The sequence below is a fragment of the Psammomys obesus genome, unplaced genomic scaffold (assembly GCF_907164565.1).
Source record: "Psammomys obesus unplaced genomic scaffold, mPsaObe1.curated_primary_1811, whole genome shotgun sequence".
Taxonomy (NCBI): Eukaryota; Metazoa; Chordata; class Mammalia; order Rodentia; family Muridae; genus Psammomys; species Psammomys obesus.
The window spans coordinates 26220369-26238526 of record NW_026596073.1 but is presented as its reverse complement, the minus strand read 5'-3'; the positions used below and the strand labels follow the sequence as shown (position 1 = coordinate 26238526).

The 18158-nt window shown below is 42.5% G+C and overlaps 1 pseudogene; it reads right to left on the bottom strand.

Annotated features, from left to right (window-relative positions):
• Positions 1-16958: 16958 nt before the first annotated feature.
• Positions 16959-17014, bottom strand: LOC129690575 (small nucleolar RNA SNORA17; annotated as a pseudogene).
• Positions 17015-18158: the final 1144 nt, after the last annotated feature.

Genomic DNA, 18158 nt, shown 5'->3' with positions numbered 1-18158 from the left:
TCAAAAACATTTTTAAGAACGCTAGTCACATGTCAGAAACCTTAAGCTATGTTTTATTGGAGCATAGCCAAGATTATTCACAGCTTTAGCTCTCTTTCAGCAGAGCTAGCAGCTGTGACTAAGGCTGTGTACCTGCTTAAGCTGTAGAGCATGTAACTGCCAAGTGACCTCCTGGGAGTGTCCGCTTACTTCTCAGACAATACATACAACACCTAACACAGCCTGCCTGAGCACTGTGTGCTGTGATTGCCATGGTCACAGTGCTCACTGCAGAGCAGCACCCTAAAATAGCTCTATTTCCAGTACATGTTTGCGTGTTTGACTAAATGAAGCTCATGAGCTATAAGGGACTGTGATTCCAAGCCAGGCATAGTGGCACACAAATTTTCTGGGGGAGGGGGGACATTATTCAGCTTACACTTCCATATTGCTGTCACCATTAAAGGAAGTCAGAACAGGAACTCAAAGAGGGCAGGAACCTGGGGCAGGAGCTGATGCAGAGGCCATGGAGGGGTGCTGCTTACTAGCTTGCGTTCCATGGCTTGCTCAGCCTGCTTTCAAAACGCAGAAGCAGGTGGATTTCCGTGAGTTTGAAATTAGCCTGGTTTACATAGTGAGTTCCAGGCCAGCCAGAGCTACACAGCGAGACTCTGTCTCAAAAAGAAAAAAAAAAAAAAAAAAAAAAAGACTATGACTTCAACGAAATATTGAAGAGACAATATTTTATAATATATAGTAGTACATTTAAATGGCTAGTAATTCATTTACAAGTCTGGTGGGTTTACAGATTGATATCCTTTGCAAACACTACCTGTGACATCTCCCTTGAATGTAAGAGAATATACCCTAGAACTAAAATACCTCTTTGGACTGAAGAAGAATCAAATATTTGCCCCACTGATTCGGAGTTCAACAGAAATCAGAACTATTGAGCAATGTTGATTAAAGTGTGTTGAACTCACTGCCCCTAACCCAGAGGAGTTGGAAAACTGAGAGCAAAGACAGCTTGTAAGAATGATAGAAAAGCTGTGCGCAGATGTTTTTGATGATGTAAGAAATAAAGATACTACAAAACAGATCGTTCATTATTTCAGTTCAGCTCAGCCTCTTGATATAGCACTGGAGCAGTGACTTCTTTTAATGAACCAGTTGGGTGAACTTCAAAGAAAATTAGCTTCTCTGTAGCATGCCTGGTGTGTCAGGACTAACCGCATGTTAAGTGCATGGAAGCACACATTTAAGCCTTTGATGATATCCTTATTTTTGAAACAAGGTCGCTAACACCCAGGCTCTCCATAAAATCACTGGGTAACTGAGAAGGCCTTGAATTTCTGACCCTTCTGCCCCCACCTCCAGAGCGCTGGTGTTGTAGGCACCACCACACCCACACCTGGCTTTATGCTATGCAGGGGATCAGACCCCTATGTAAGCACACCGATACCTCAGCTAACCATTAAAAAGCAAAAGAAGATGCTAAAATTATTGACCCCCAAGTGTTGAATTGCTAGAAGAAGAGCCTGTTGGGAAAGGAAACTGCAGCAGCCTAAGAGAATCGCACTCAGTAATCGTGGCACTCCTTCCTCGGAGATGAAACTCACAGCACGGCAGCTTGTGTATGTGCTTGCTTGGTCGGTTGGTTGGTTGGGTTTTGGAGATAGAGCTTCTCTGCGTATGTATCCCTGGCTGCCTTGGAACTTAATCTATAGACCAGGCTGGCCTTGTACTCAGAGATTTGCCTGCTCTTAGGGGCTGGGATTAAAGGCATGCACCACCATACCCAGCTGCAGCTTGTAGGGGGGGTGTGTGTTTAATTCTTAAATATTAAAAACATTGGGGCTGGAGAGGTGGCTTATGGTTAACAGCACTAGTTGCTCTTGCAAAAGACACAGGTACAGTTCCCAGCACCCACAATCATCCATAACCCCGGTTCCTGAGAATCTGACACCCTCTTCTGACCTCCCCAAACACTGAACACATGTGATGCACAGACAGACATGTGGGCAAAACATCTATACACATAAGATATGTCTTTAAAAAATTAGAAAACTACTATATAATACATTAAAAATAAAAATAAAATATTCAGCCTGATCCCCAGCACACCACAAGACACCAGAGACTCTGCTATATGGTGTATACCATATGGGAGGGCTGCAAGACGTTTCTGCGTCACTATTCCTCTCTGGGAGCCTGTTGTCTACAGTCTTGCCTGGGCCTCAGTCAGCGTTACTGGTACTGGTTGGATTAAAGAGCAAGAACAACTCACTTCTCATGGGCACACTGTATCAAAACTAGAAGTGCCTGGGATAGGGGACAGCTCAGGGTAAGAATGCATGACTAGTAAATGCACTGCTCTGAACTGATTCCTCAGAGCTAGAGACGGGAATCCATACTTGGAGTATTTATTTCTTCCTAAACCTGAACACTGGATACATCAACCCAAAGGCAACGTACAGTGAAGTCTCACGTAAGTTAAGTCATCTGGCCAGACAATGGATGCTCAGAGACTAACTCTGAGTCCAAATGAGTAAGTATTGTTTTTTCAAAAACTTCGGTAATATCCAAGCATGAAGAATTTACCTGCTCCTACATGCAACTCCCGGCTTCACCTCGAGGGGGCGCTAGTCTTCTGTTCTTGTAGTACAGCATCAGTTTTCAGCAGGTCCAGCTTGTCAACTCACATGAAGGAATTTCCGTGGTCACTACATAACCCCAAGGATCTCTTCCTCCGTTTTTTGTTTTTGTTTTTGTTTTTTATTAAATTCACTGTTGAAAAAGCTTCAACTGTTAGACACAAGGCTAGGAAACAACTTCGGAAGACTATCTCTGTCAACGAACAAAGAAAAAAACCCCACCAGACTTCCAAAACGGGAGCTAAGCAACTAAGTCACTGGGAACAAGCCAGAATCCAGCCTTTCTCCAGTCTCTGCTTCAGTTTCTGCCTCAAGGTTCCTGCCCTGCTTGAGTTCCTAGCCTGAATCCCCTCAGTGATGAACTACAACTGTAAATTGTACAAAAGAACACATTTAATTGCGGCTCGCTTACATTTTTGAGGGTTAGTCCGTTATCATCCTTGGTGAGAAGCAAGTAAGAGTAAAGTGCGGAGCTCTAGCCGGGAGCTTTACATAGAGATCCAGAGGCAGCAGCCAGGGGGAGACAGACGCTAGACCTGGAGTGGGCTAGACCCCCGCCCCCGGACAAACCTCCGAAAGGCCACAGCTTCTCCAACAAGGACGCACCTCCTAGCCTTCCTTACTTTCACTAAGAGGTGACCACTCGTTCAATGTGTGAGCCTGTGGGGGCCAATCTCATTCAAACTACCACAGCGTGCATATATTACCACAGCAGCAGAAACCCCGAATAACAGGGCCGCAACACCGCGGGATCAAGATGTTGGCACCCTTCATTTCTTCTGAGGTCTCTCTTGAATCGTCATCGGTTGCCTTTCACTGTGTCGTCATGAAACCTTTCCTCCATGGGTGTTCTTGCACGTCTGTACCCAAGCGTCCTCTTCTACAATATTGGGTTGGGACCCATCCTGACGACCACATGGTAACTTAATTTGTACACATTCTCTGCACACCTGGCCCGCTTGAAGTACCGGGATTATGACTTGAACACATGGAATTAATTCAGGTGATACCATCACCCATGTGCTCGGTGTTTCACATTAATTCTTTAAAGATGTATTTATTGGACTTAATTACATGTATGGAGGGGTATGTACATGTAAGTGCAGGTACCCTAAAAGGCAGAAGAGTGTTGGATCCCTGGGGCTAGAGTTATAGGTGGTAGTGAGCCTCCTCACATGGGTGCTGGGAACTGAGTTTGAGTCCTCTGCAACAGATTGCCTAATGATGGGCAGACAATGAACATTGGCAAAGAGTTGCAGTCATTTTTTTTTTTTTTTGGAAGAAATTAACAACAGATACCCAAAAAGCAAGCAACTTCATTTTATAAAAAAGAACTAATTGGATTCTCCCTCGTCTAATAAAAAGGACTCCAATTTCTGGAGCTCCAACATTTTATACTGATGCCAGTACGTCAAGAAAGGCAGGTTATAAGTCAGAAAATATAAATAAGGTGGTTGAGCATCTTTATGATTCAGTTCAAAAATCAGAATGATATGCAATCCTGATGGTGTTATCAGATTTTCAAGAATCTCTTAATATAGTAACTGACTCTCAACATGCAGAAAGAGTTGTTTTGCATATAGAAACTGCTGATCTAATTCATGAGATTCTGACTTAACCTCACTATTTATTCAATTACAACAAGTGATCAGAAATAGAAATTATTCAGTGCAGATAACCCATATCAGATCCCATATGGATCTACTAGGCCCTCTAGCCCAAGGCAATGATGAAATTGATCAACTATTGAGAGGGAGTCTTTTAGAGGCTTCAGAGTTTCATAAAAACACCATGTTAATAGCAAAGGTTTAAAAAAGGAATTTTTGATCATTTGGCAACAAGCTAAGGATTGTGAGAAAATGCCAAGGTTGTGCTTTACATAACCAAACCCCAAACCTGCAAGAAGGGACCCTAAAGGTAGCCAAAGAAATGAGATTTGACAAGCAGATGTGTTTCATTTTACAGGGTTTGGTAAAGGGAAATATGTGCACCATACTATAGACACATATTCAGGATTTTAAGGGGCAACAGCCTTAAGTTCTGAAAAGGCTGATTCTGTTATTCATTTATTAGAAGTTACGGCAATTATGAGTACACTGATACAAATTGAGACTGACAATGCTCCAGCATATGGCCCTAATGAAATGAAATGGTTTCTTACATATTTTAATATAAAACGTATTTCAGGTATACTGCACAATCCTACAGGACAAGCAGTCATTGAAAGATCCATTGTACTTTAAAAGAGATGCTTAACAAACAAATCTCCAGAGGTAGATTACATGATGCGTTATTGACTTTAAAATTCTTAAATGCTAGTGAACAACAAACAAACAAACAAACAAACAAAAAACAGCTGAAGAGAGACATTGTATTATAATAAGACAAAAGGTAGGTTGTTGAATTTGTTTCAACTTAGAGCTTTAACTGTTACTCTTTAATAAGGTTATTTTTGTTTACATTGTTATGGAATATTGTATATTGATACAGATTTAAAATTTTTATTGGTATAAATCTTGATATATTGATACAAATTTAAGGTTACTTTTGATACACATATATGTTTATATGTTTTGATTCTGGTATGAAGTATTGGACCTATACAACTAATTTATAAATACAAGGTTTACTTCCAGTCTTTTTAAAAGTTGCTATTACAAATTGTTTAGGAGAGTTAAATAATACAAGTCAATGGTTAGTCAATTAGACTCATGGTTATGTCAGATGCCAGTCTAGCTTATTGCAGAAATATGCTTTCTAGGTTAAACAGACAGCAAATGACTAAAAACAAGCAATGTTTGTTCAGATTTACTATAGGTGGATAGGCAGCTAGATGGATGGATAGATAAGTGTACAATGTAAAAATGAATAAATAGATAAAGGTCTTCAAAAACCTCAGAGACCTACAGAATATGGCATCTAAAGATGTTTTTTTATTAATTTAAGGTCTTTTTGACCTGAGGCATGTCAGCTCCTGGCAGCACCCCCAGCCTACCTTTAAGAAGATATGAACATCAGAAAACCTCCGTATGGAGTTGCTTCTAATGTGGCAAGCTAGCCACTGGGCAAAGGCAGACAATATGCTGACTAAAAATGGACAAGACTTGGACACAGGCTGAGCTAACTGCCTCGCTCTGCCAAGACAGGGTAAGCAAGTCCTTCGTAGTTCCTGCTTCCCAAATATACCTTTAAGATATACTGGGCCAGAAGGCTGAGGATGATGCTCCAATGTTATAGAGAGATTTTGAGTGACTGTCCAGGCAGCAAACAGTCTCTGTCATCTTTACTTATTTTGGAAGCTGCTAGCTTGCACTTCCTGCTCACTCAGGTAATAATTTATTCCTCCTCAAGTCTTTGATGGGGTGGAAGACTAGATAGTTACAGTTTTACAATTAAACTTGCTTGTTTAGGATTTAAGAAGATGTTTTAAGGTCTAGAAAGATGTTTTTAGATAGATAGATACAAAATATGATAGAAAATTATTTAGGTACAAAACTTTAGACTCACCTAGATAGGATAAATAATAATTTTTTCAGGATTGTCAAATAAATATAGACTGGACATTATGTATATAAGTCTTACCTAATATATTGTATGATTGTTCTATAACTGTTCTTACTGTATATTGTTTTTATAGCCTTTTTAATGAGACAGAAAGGGGGAATTGTGGAAGTTGATCTCGAGCTACCATGTATTCAGATGTTAATTGCTTGCCCCCTGAGATTCTTACTGTTTTAAGAGCAAACCCTCACATAACCAAAATGATGTAACCTCACCTCCAAATTATCTCTGAATAGCTAAATAAATAGTAAATAAAGTTGCCTATTTGCCTGGGCTAGGCAGAAGAGAAGTAGGCGGAGCTGAGGTATGAGGGGGTTTGGAGGAGAGAAGGATCACAGGAGGAGGAAGAAGAGAAGAGGAAGACAGAGAGGGGGGAGGAGAAAGCAGAGCCACCATGGGTTGAGTGTGAATTAGGAGCACCTAGCTGGGAGGAGTTTGCTCTGAGGATCGGGAGATGGAGGGAAGCAACCCAGATGGAAAACACGTTTCTGGGATTTTTGGATGGGAAGGAGCCCAGCTAGAAATAATTAAAGCAAGTGGCATGGGACCTGGAGCTGGGAAGTAAAGATAGCGTAGGGGTTAGTTTCTGCCCAGATCAAGTGAAGAGGTGTATTAAAAATCTAACAGGTGTCTGTGTCTTTTATTGATATGATAGGGGGTAAAATAACAAGCACCACGATAAACTATGGATTAATAACAAACATCAATAACCAATTTTTTTCTACAAGTTTGCACTCTTCACTGTGGAGTCATCTCTTCAGCTCCTCTCAGATAGACTCTATCACCCAAACTGGCCACTGGCCACTCCCTGAGCGTCACAGCTGTGGGCTTTCCTGACAGGACCATATTCTCTCAGCACTCCCAATGCCGGCACATCTAAGTCAAACCTGCTTCTCAGAAACCAGCCCAAGCCCCACCTCATCCTGTGAGCTGCCAAATGGGCAGAATGGCTCTCTGTTAGGAACTCAAACAACACTTGAAATGTCTCTAAAATCCGAACCCATTTTGTCATCTCTGACTAATTACTACCTTATTTCAGGGCTCAACATATCTACTACCAATATTTGTATGCCAGCACCAGCTCTGCATATACACACACTCAGGATCTGGTAAAGTAACTCATCAGTATGAGTACTCAACTCATAACTCAAATTCTTCTGTCCATACTCAACACCCAAAAAAGTGCTCTTTGTGGCTCATTAAAATGGTGTCACTGTTCCACACTCTGAATACATCTTACATGCCTGCCCTGGTCTTTTGTGTTGCGCCACCTCTCTTCCTGTAAGCTCGAAACCGTCTGTTGTAAAACCTAACCCTAAGACCGATAGATGCAGTCTGTTCCCTCTGGGGAGCTGGGAGGAGGCAGGGACTCAGACAAGAAGGTCCATTTGAAGTGTGAGCCCTTTGGACAAGCCCTTGTGCAACAGTGAAAAAGCAGAATCAGCCACCAAAGATGGATCCAGGTCCCAAAAGCTTATGGGTCACTGAGAGGGAAGAAAATGTAAGCCACAGTTAGCCTTCTCCAGAGTTCTGCCAAAGGCCAGTCACATGATGGTTAAGCCAGAAACTGCAATGGCCTCTTCCATGAGCCCTATTTATGGCCACAGTGTAATGAGAATCCCTCAAGGGATCTTCAGGCCATGGCACCTGCAGCAGAGGATGTCACAGGCTCTGCCTTTACTACCCACTTCAATCCCCTGCTCCACAAGTTGCTGCTGAGGTTTGGGCCCTTACATCTGATTCTAGAGCCATGTCCTCAAACTGTATGCATCTCAGGATTCAGTGACTGACCAAGGGGAGAGGATTCTGTATGGCACACACATATCATATCCTCTTAGTATGGTTGTGTTTGAGGGTGAGGGGTATTGTTGCTGTTTTGCTTTGGGTTTGGCTTGTTTGCTTGCTTTGGGGTGTGTGTGTGTGTGTGTGTGTGTGTGTGTGTGTGTGTTATAGACAGAATCTCATGTAGCCAAGGCTGGCCTCAGAGTTGCTATGAGCATGACTTTGAACTTCTGATCCTATTGCTTCCATCTCCTGAGAGTTGGGATTAAAGGTGTGTGTCACCATGCCTGGCTTACATAGAATATCTTTTTTTGTTGTTGTTGTTGTTCACTTTTCATTCTTGTCGTAGCCCCATATAGAGTATCTTCTTGAAGATTCTTTTTTTTCTTCATAGATAGGAGGAGAGGGATGTGTGGAGAGAAGGAATTTAGTAATCAACTGAGTAAGTAAATAAAAAGGAATTTAACACTGAAACAAATGTTGGTATTCACAGTATTTGTGAACTCTCCAGGGTTCAGGACAGGAGAGCTGGCTCCGTGGTGAAGAGCCCATGTTACTATCGTAACTGGTTGGAACTTGTCCCCAGCACCAGCAGTACACTCATGCACAACATGCCTTGCCCCATGGCAAAGTAAAAAATCTTTACAAGGCAGAATTAATTTTTTTTCTTGGGTGCAGATCAATCAAACCTTATCCTGAAAACCCTACACTAGACACACAGCTACACAGAGCTCTGTTTGAGGACAAGAGAAAGGAAGGCGTTTCAGTGAAAACGTTTGCAAAGTGTGGCTTGCTGAATAAACCAGAAAAGTATGACACAGCTTATCCAAGCATTGGTCAAACTGAATATTGACCCCTCAGTCTGAAAATGTGGAATTGGATTCATGTATAACACTTATACATGAGTGCTGGAGTGGTCCCAGCACAGGTGGAAAAGGAACAAGTTTAAGACTATCCCTCTGAGAATAGTGTCTGAGACCAGCCTGTGTTACCTGAGAGCTTGTCTCAGCAACAAGAAAAGGAAAAAAGAGTGTATCGGTTATGAAAGCTGTTGTCTTTATAATGGATTTTAAACCAAGAACATATGAACTGGTGACTGTGGGGTAAATAAAGCTGATACTAGCGTGTTGCCATTAAATGGTACCGGAGAACAGTTTTCTTTATTTCTTTTTAAGAACAACGTCAAGAATAGACTCATATGAGGAACTTTCTGAGGGCTTGTGAAATAACTCCAAGAAAACAAGACAAGGTGTCTTAGTGTCTATTGCTGCAATGAAACACCATGACTAAAAAGCAAGTTGGGAATAAAGGGGTTTATTCAGCTCACACTTCCACATTTCTGTTCATCACCAAAGAAAATCAGGACAGAAGCTCAAACCTGGCAGAAACCTGGCAGCAGGAGCTGATGCAGAGGCCATGGAGGGGTGCTACTTACTAGCTTGTTCCACATGCCTTGCTCAGCCTACATTTTTATAGAACCCAGGACCATGAGCCCAGGGATGGCACCAACCACCGTGGGCTGGGCCCTCCCCCATCAATGCCTAATTAAGAAAATGCCTTACAGCTGGATCTGACGAAGGCATTTTTCTCAATTAAGGTTCCCTTCTTTTAGTTTGTGTGTCAGGTGACACAAGATCAGCCAGCACACGAGTCTCGTGATCTCAGTTCCTTTAAAACATGAAATTATTCTTGGAATGTGTTTTTGTGTCCCTCCCAGATACAGCAGATAGGCGTGAGTTTACTTCAGATTATTTGTTACAACCTGCTACTGTTACTTGTTTATGTGCCTCTGTGGAAAAGCATGATTTTCCACACGCAGCTCTTTCACCATGTGTGGCATGCCCTTGCGACTGGACACTTTCCCCATGTGGATCAGTCTTCAGAGTACAGGTTGTCTGATGCTCTGAATAAAATTGGCTATTGCGTGAGACTTTAGTCTTACTCATTCTCCCTGGTCTCACCACCTCTAGAGCTGTCAACAAGAGGATCGTGAACTGGGCCTGACATCGGCTATGAGAGAAGAGAGTGGAGACCCTCACGGAAGGAGGAGAGTGAAAACAAGGAGGCACAGACCAGTGAAGGCTTTGCCTTGTGTCAAGCTTGTACATATTTTTTTTTTTTTAAAGAGAAGCACAAGTATAATTCCTAGCTCCCAGAAGAAGAAACTGTAGATGAAGAAGTATGGGATAGAGTTCGAAAGAATATTGAAAAGGCATGTAAACAAGGGGGAAAAGATCCCCATTCAATTTTGGGTATCTTGTGCATTAATTTGGACTGTTACGAAAATGCCTAAGAAAGATAAAGAGGATTTTAATCATGAAAAAGAGATGACTAATTTCTTGAATGAATATAAACTGGATGATCAAGCCTTAAAATTGGTAAATGAGGCAAAAGAGATTTTCCCCATTCAAGCAAAATTGAAAATAAGTAAAAAAAACAAAACAAAAAACCAACCAAACAAACAAACAAACAAACAAAAAAAAAAAAACAGCATCACCAATAACTACACAAGTGATGGCTCCCTCAGCTTTTTACTGGAACTGCTTCAAACACACATATCCTCCAATGCCTGAAAATGACCCCGAAGCATGAGGTCATAAATTTGATAATCAATTTAATCTTAAATTCTCTCCACTTTTTGATAAGGATTTGGGAAGCATCTATGAAAATGCTAACTTTACCACCTAGGCAAGCCAGGGCACAGCAGGGAAAAGGAATGTGTCTCCCAATTCCTCCCAGCCTCACAAGCTGCACTTGGTATTTCCAATGCATTAACGAATCTATTGAAAACTCTGGAAGGATATTCGGCATCGGGCAGTCCTCACCTAGTACCTTGAGAGTCAAGAAAAGAACTATAGTTATTTGAGTCCACTCTAAAAGGGCATTTACGTATCATATGGAACCTTCATTGCTTTTAGACTTACTTATTTTCCCCACTAACCTCTCTCCCACAGGTATTATAACACAAGAGGGCAAACCTTAGGAATAGATTTATTTCTACCATAAGGGCCATAAAATACAAACTGCGTACCTTACTCTTCTTGCTCAATTAGTAAATCAGGGAGGACCGGATATCAACAATTATATGAATTTAATCCTTGCTGTATGTATTTCCCTTAACTAATAGTCAAGTTTTTAAGAGCATTGCAGAACTCTATGAATTATCAAATTTCATATGCATTTTACTATGGAAGGCTAGGAAATCATTATCCAGCTGGTAAGCTATGAGATTTTTCTCATACAAATTGAATTGATGATTAAAAATTTATTCAACCTTCTCCCATACCACAGGCAGATAGATACTTATTTTATTGATGGTTCATCTAAGGATATAGAAGGAATTCATGGTCCAGATCTGAATCAACTATTTCTTTTTTTCTCAGCTGAACAGGTGAAACTGGCTGTTTTGATTCATCTATTACAGTTAACTCATAAACACTTAGATATTGTTTCCGGTTTTGCTTAAACCGGTTCAGAGGGTAAGAAGACGGTGGAAGTCACCAGGAAGATAACAAGGTTCCAGAAAAAGGGCAAAAGGAGACAATGACCACATCATCAGAAGTCAAGTCTGCCCACCTGGGGCCAAGTTATGGCCCTCTGCACCAAAGGCATCTGTGGTTAGTGCCTCTGAGTATGTGTGTTGGTGTTATGTTCCTCATTGGCCTTTGCTTCTTGTAGAGTGGATCCATTCCTGCTATCTTTACTAATGACTCTGTGCTTATAAATGGACCTTGGGACCATAAAAACTCATTCATTCACCTGGAGAAGGAATGCATTTAATTTTTCCCTGGGCTTTAATCACTTCCTATTTGCATAGGACATTATAACATTTTTGTACCTCTTAAAAGGCAAATACACAATTCCAGAACTATTAATCACATGGGTCTCTTTTCAAGTTATTCTCTAGATTTTCCTGGTCAGTGTAATAATGTAACCAATATTACTGGGCACAGTTTGGATCCCTGTTCTTGGTGGCAGAGTATTACACACGATGACTTCACTGTTCTAATATTATTCTTTACGTTTATAATTTGCTGGCTTATTGGCTATTTATGCATCAAATGACAATTGGATTTATCAACAACATCTCAAATCAAAACCTCTCTTGCTATTCCATGTTTAAAAAAAAAGGAGCATTTTTCCTAGGGTCTTCCTTGTTGTTTAGCTTCTTTAGGAGTATAGATTTTAGTATGTTTATCCTATGTTATATGTCTAATATCCACTTATGAGTGAGTACATATCATGTGGCTCAGATGTAGCCCATAGACTCAGTATCCAAATGGGGGGTCCCTAGTAAGGGGATCAGGGACCTTCTCTGGCATGAACTCAGTGACAGGCTCTCTGATCACCTTCACCTGTAGGGTACAGCCTTGCCAGGCCACAGAGGAAGACAATGCAACCAGTCCTGATGAGACCTGATAGGCTAGGGTCATATAGAAGTGGACTAGGAGAGGAGCATAGGGGAGAAGAGGGAGGGAGAGTGGAATTGGGAGGAGACGAGGAAGGAGGCCACAGCCAGGATACAAATTGAATAAATTGTAATAAATGATAATAAAAGTTTATAAAAGCCAAAAGAAATTAAAAATAAAAAACATTAAAAAAGCAAACAAAAAAGGAGTAAATGTCAAAACACAGTCTAACAATGAAGTTGTTCAAGGGGACTTCTGAGTGCTTGTAAGAAAACTCCAAAAAAATCAGACAAGAGTCTTGTTGACCTTAGTTTCTTCAAAACACAGACTTATTCTTGGAATGTGTTTTCCTGTTCCTCCCAGGTGCAGCAGATAGGAGTGAGTTTACTTCAGATTACTCATTACAACTGGCTGTTGTTTCTATGTCTCTATGGAAAAACATGTTTTTGCTGCATGAAGCTTGTGTACCACCTGCAGCTTGCCCTTGTGACTGCACATTTTACTCATGTGTCTCCTTTTAACCCTCAGAGTACAAACTGTCTGATGCTCTGAATAAAGTTGGCTGGTGCATGAAACTTTAGTTTGCCTCTTTTCTTGGCTTTATCTCCCAGGTCCCACGGCCTCTAGAGCACTACACACTGGTCATGGCCCCCCTTTCCCAAATGCTCCCATCTCCCTACCTCTCCAACCCTACAACTTCTTTCTCTTTAAAAAACAAAACAAAACAAAAACAAACAAAAAAACAGGCAAATAAAAAGAACAAAAAAAAAAGAAAAGAAAAAGAAGCACAAAACACACACACACACACAAAACCCCAAGTAAACACAAAATTGGAAACCGTGATATACAAGCAAAAGACTAGTAAAAAAAATACTCAAACAAAACAATATGAATTTTTTAAAAATAATCTACAAAAATGTCATTGAATTCATTTTTCCCTTTGCCAGTGGGTAGCAATTGAAGATAGCTTCTGGGTTAGAGGTGGGGCCTCGTGTCCACTCTTCCTTCTCAGTGCTGGGACCCCAACTGGCTTAGAACTGCGCAGGCCTTGTGCGTGTCACAGCCTCTGTGAGTGCATCTGTGAGTCGGTCCTATTGTGTCTGGAAGATCCTGGTTTTTTTGCTGTTATTCATTCTGTCTGCCTTTTACAGTCTTTCCACCTCCCCTTCCACATCGCTGCCTGAGCCCTGAGATATGGGTTTAATGAAGACATCTCATTTAGGATTGAGTGGTCCAAAGTCTCTCAACTGGCTGCACACTGTCCAGCTATGGCTCTCTGAATGAGTTTCCATCTACTTCAGAAGGAAGCTTCTCTGATGATGGATGAACAAGACACTGATCTACAAGTTAAGTAGAATGTTGTTAGGAGTTACTTTCTTGCTATGTCTTTTAACAAAGTAATAGTGTTTGGTTTCCCCTTAGGCCTATCTAGTCTCAGGTTCTTGGCCACCTGGTAGTGTCAGTCATGGGTTCCATCTTGTGGAGTGGGTCTTAAATCCAAGTAGAGAATTGGTTACTTCCACAATGTTTGTGATACTGTTGCCCCAACTCATTATGCAGCACTTCATATTCGTAGTTCTTTGGGTTTGTAACTAGGTTAGCAGTTACCTTTCTTCTCTGACAGTAGGCAAAGTGCCTTTCAGCACCGTGAACACTAGTTAATAGGGGTGAAGGTTCTAGTTAGGCACCAGCTGAACTCTCCATGTTCGACGAGGTACATGAACGTTCTTTTAGCAATTGGGCCTTACCTTCCGGTGGAGAGCGACCAATAGCCTTCGAATAGCCTGGATTATTTGGGGGTTTCCATGGGGCCCCTCTGGCAAATGACTCAATTAGATGTAACTGATTCCTGGCACTGGAAGTTTGCGGCTGCCCTGCAGCAACACCTGAACACCACCTGAGAGAGGGCTGGGGAGAGAGAGAGAGACAGGGCGACAGAGAGAAGGACACCAAATCTAGGCTCTGATCCAGGTGTCGGTTTAATGGACGTCAGGTTAACACTTAAGTAGGCAGAAAAGCACAAGCAGTTTCTCACGCAGGCAATTTTACTTAGCCAAAACATAAGAGGGTTTAACTCAAGGTTACACAGAACCTGCTGTCTGGTTACCATGGTTGCAAGGAATTTACTATCTAGTTCTCAGGGTCGAAGCCTTCTGCTGAAGGACTGTCATGGTCAGTCTATGAGAGTCTAGACTTTGGATTGAAGCCAGAGCCAAGAGGCCAAATTCCTCTGCTCAGATGCCATTAACTGCAAACTTGCCATTAACTCCAAAAAGGCTGCCACCGAAGTCTCACTTGGTGGTGAAAAATTAATTATCTCCTTTGTAATTTGGTGAGTCAGTTTAGATTTCTTTCACATATTCATACATTTTAAGAAGCTTCTATGAGAGTAGGTTTCCATAGGACTTTTCCCTCTCCCTCTTCCTTCTCCTACTCCCCCTTCTTCACCCCAGTCTCCTCCATCGATCTCTCCATAACCATATATTCTATCCCCTTCCTTTGGGGTATTCTCTCCTCTCATCAGCCCCTCATGTGATACCCTAACCTCTGTGGTTATATAGATTGTAGTGTGCCTATCAAAATCTTAAAAGCTAACATATACATATAAGAGAAAACACACAATATTTGTCTTTTGCAGTCTGGGTTGGCTCCCTCAGGATAATTTTTTTTCCTAGCTCCATCCATTTACCTGTGATTTTCATAATTCTGTCTTTCTACAAGGTGAATAGTAGTCAACTGTGTAAATGACTACTATTCATTAGTTGACGGCTGTTCCCAATTTTTGGCTCTCCCCTCCCCCTCCACACACACACACACACACACACACACACATGCAGGAAAGGGTTTATTTCATCTTACAGATTACATTCCGCCATTGAGAGAAGACAGGGTAAAGACTCCAAGCAAAGACAGGAACCGAAGCAGGGACAGTGGGACAGTGTCATTTTCTGGCTTGATCTTTATGTAGCTTGCTCAGCCTGCCTTCTTCCTGTGTTTCTTTTTAAACTTTTTATGGTTCTTTGCGAATTTCACATCATGAACCTCAATTCAACTCATCTCCCTGCCCTCCACCCTTGCAACCTCCTCCCCAACAGAGAAAAAAATTCTTTGTGGAAGCTGTAGTGTGTCACAGTGTGTCCCATAGTATACCCTTTTGTCCACATTTCTTTGCTTGAAAATGTTCATTGCAATGACTCATTGGTCTGGTATGAGGCTTCTGCTACCCTACCAATACTGGGTCCTCCCTGGGACTCCTCTTGGACATCCTGTTGTTGCCCTGTGTCATGGAGATCCTGTACTTTCAGATCTATAGGACCAGTCCTTTCGTGCACTACAGCAAAATCTCTGGATCTGGGCCTGAGAAGTGTCTGAGCTGGTGGTCAGCCCTACAATTCTCCAGCTCTCCTGCCCTCAGGGTCAGATCATCTATCATCTGCAACCCCTTCCCTACTCCACTTCCCCCCCACCCCCACACACACACAAACAGGGCCAGCTCTACCCTGCTGCCAAGGTAAGGCGCAGGGCCTGCTCTCCTGAGTGCTGCAGCTGGAGAGGGTCTGGGACAGCTCTCCTGCTCTCATAACCCCAGAGCCAGGGTTCTCGTCTGCCACAGGTGGTGAGGGGAGAGGAGGGAGGAGGGCATCTCTCCCTTAGCCATACCGCCACCTGAGAAACAAGTGGCAGGGCAAGTTCTCCCATGCTTATAGCCTCAGGGCCACCTCAACGCAACTCCTTCAATGTCCAGGAGGGGGGCATTCTCCAGAGCACTGCGGCTGGCTAGGGGTGGGGTCAGCTCTCCTGCTCTCATGACCCCAGGTTCAGCTCTCCCACAATGCCTAGGAGAGGGGTATGGCCAGCTCTATGCAGCTCTCAGACATTAACATGTCCTCCAGGGCTAGATCCCAGACTAGAGACATCTACCTGGCCTTTGGTGGTAACCAAATGGTGGTAACCAAACAGATCCCTGCTGCTTCAGGGCCACAGACCTAGATATGGCCCCCAGTGGCAACCAGCACAGGCCAGGACCCCCCCCCTCCATGGTCCCAGGTGGCATCACTGGCTACTCACATCAGGCTGTTTCTCACTACCCTGGAATCTCCAGCTCTGCCTCTCTTCAGCGTGCCTGCATGCTTCTGTTTCTCTTTCTCTTTCATTTCTCCACCACTTACTTGCTCCTCTTAGTAGTGTCAGGGGTCTATGAGTATCTGGGATCATCCTAAGAGTGGCCACAGGATTGCTATGCCCTGCTCATGCATTATGGCACCGGGCAGGGGTCATCTTGGGCATGGCCTCTCGCCCCACACCCCACAGGCCTGCAGGGCACTAGGCTGGTGGTCATCTCAGGCTAGCTGACCTGTCTGGGCTCCTAAGCACTGATCTGGTGGTTGTTTCAGGCTTGCTCCTCACTCAGGCCTGTTCAAGGGGCAGCGTGTGAGGACCGTCTGTCACAGTCCCCTAGGAGCCCATCTGGTCCTGCATGGTGCCAGAGTGGTGGTCTTCGCAGGCTCACTTCTTTCACGGACGTCCACTACTTCATTCACTGCTAATCATTCAGATGTCCACAGGTCAGAGCGCCACCTACTAACACACATGTGACACAGAAGCCACGCCTATAATGCCTCTAGAGACAGGTTTCTGTAAAGCAGCGGTGAACACGGATGAGCAAGTATCTCTATAGTAGGCTTTAGAGTCCTTGGGGTATATACCCAAGAGTAGTACAGCTGGGTCTTGAGCTGCATCTATTCCCAGCTTCCTAAGGAACACTGACTAATGTGGGGGCTGTGCAAGGTTTTACTTCCACCAGCAATGGACCCAGAGATCTGCCTGCCTCTCCTCCCAAGTACTGGCACTAAGGTGTTCACCACCACCCTACCAAACAGTTTTCTCTTTCTTGCTTTCTTTCTCTCTCTCTCTTTCTTTCTTTTCTTTCCTTTTTCTTATTTATTTGCTTTACATCCCAAGCAGTTTTCTTAAGGGTGAAACTTAGCAAAAATTTTTTCTAAGTTCCCCACTCCCCGAAGCCAGCCCATTTTCATAGATGACCTTGGCCTTCCCTGCCCCCTTTTGTCTAAAGCCCTCTTACTAATGAATTCTATAGATACCCAGAGTTCCTCCACACTTCATAATCTTTAAACAAAGGCTCAAAGTCTTACAAGTGCAATAGAATTGATAAAAAAAAAAATAGGAAAAGAACAGTATTGAGATACCTTTAAATTGACTGTATTAAGGCCTTCCTTTCTTCATAAGCAAAACCTCAGAGCTTCTCTATTCTTATATCAGTTAAGATTAAGAGATGAATACTTTGATTGGCTGTCTTCCATTAAATATACAGAACTGGCCAATAAACTCCCAAGGGCTGTTAGCAGTTTACAATGAATCCAAATAAAAAGAATCACTACTTCCATGATTATAATATAGAAGAAACATTCTTTTTAATTTTTTTATCTCAATTTTCATTTGTATATATATTATAATTTTACATTGATAAGTTTCACCCTAATTACTTTTTCCTCAGCTCTCTAACTTCTGCTTCACCACAAGAATCCGTTTCCCAAGGCTGTCACAACCTCAGTAGCTTAAATACAACAGATACGCATTGATTTGCAGTCTAAAACTTGCAGCCAAACTCGCAGCCGTGGTCTTGAAAAAAATCTCTCTGTGAAAAATTAGACTAGAAGGGGATCTTTTCTCAACTCTGCCCGAAGCTCAGATCCCGGTCAGCTTTCTGATGGCCGCCCCACACTCCCTTTCTGTGAGATCCTCACGAGGCCAT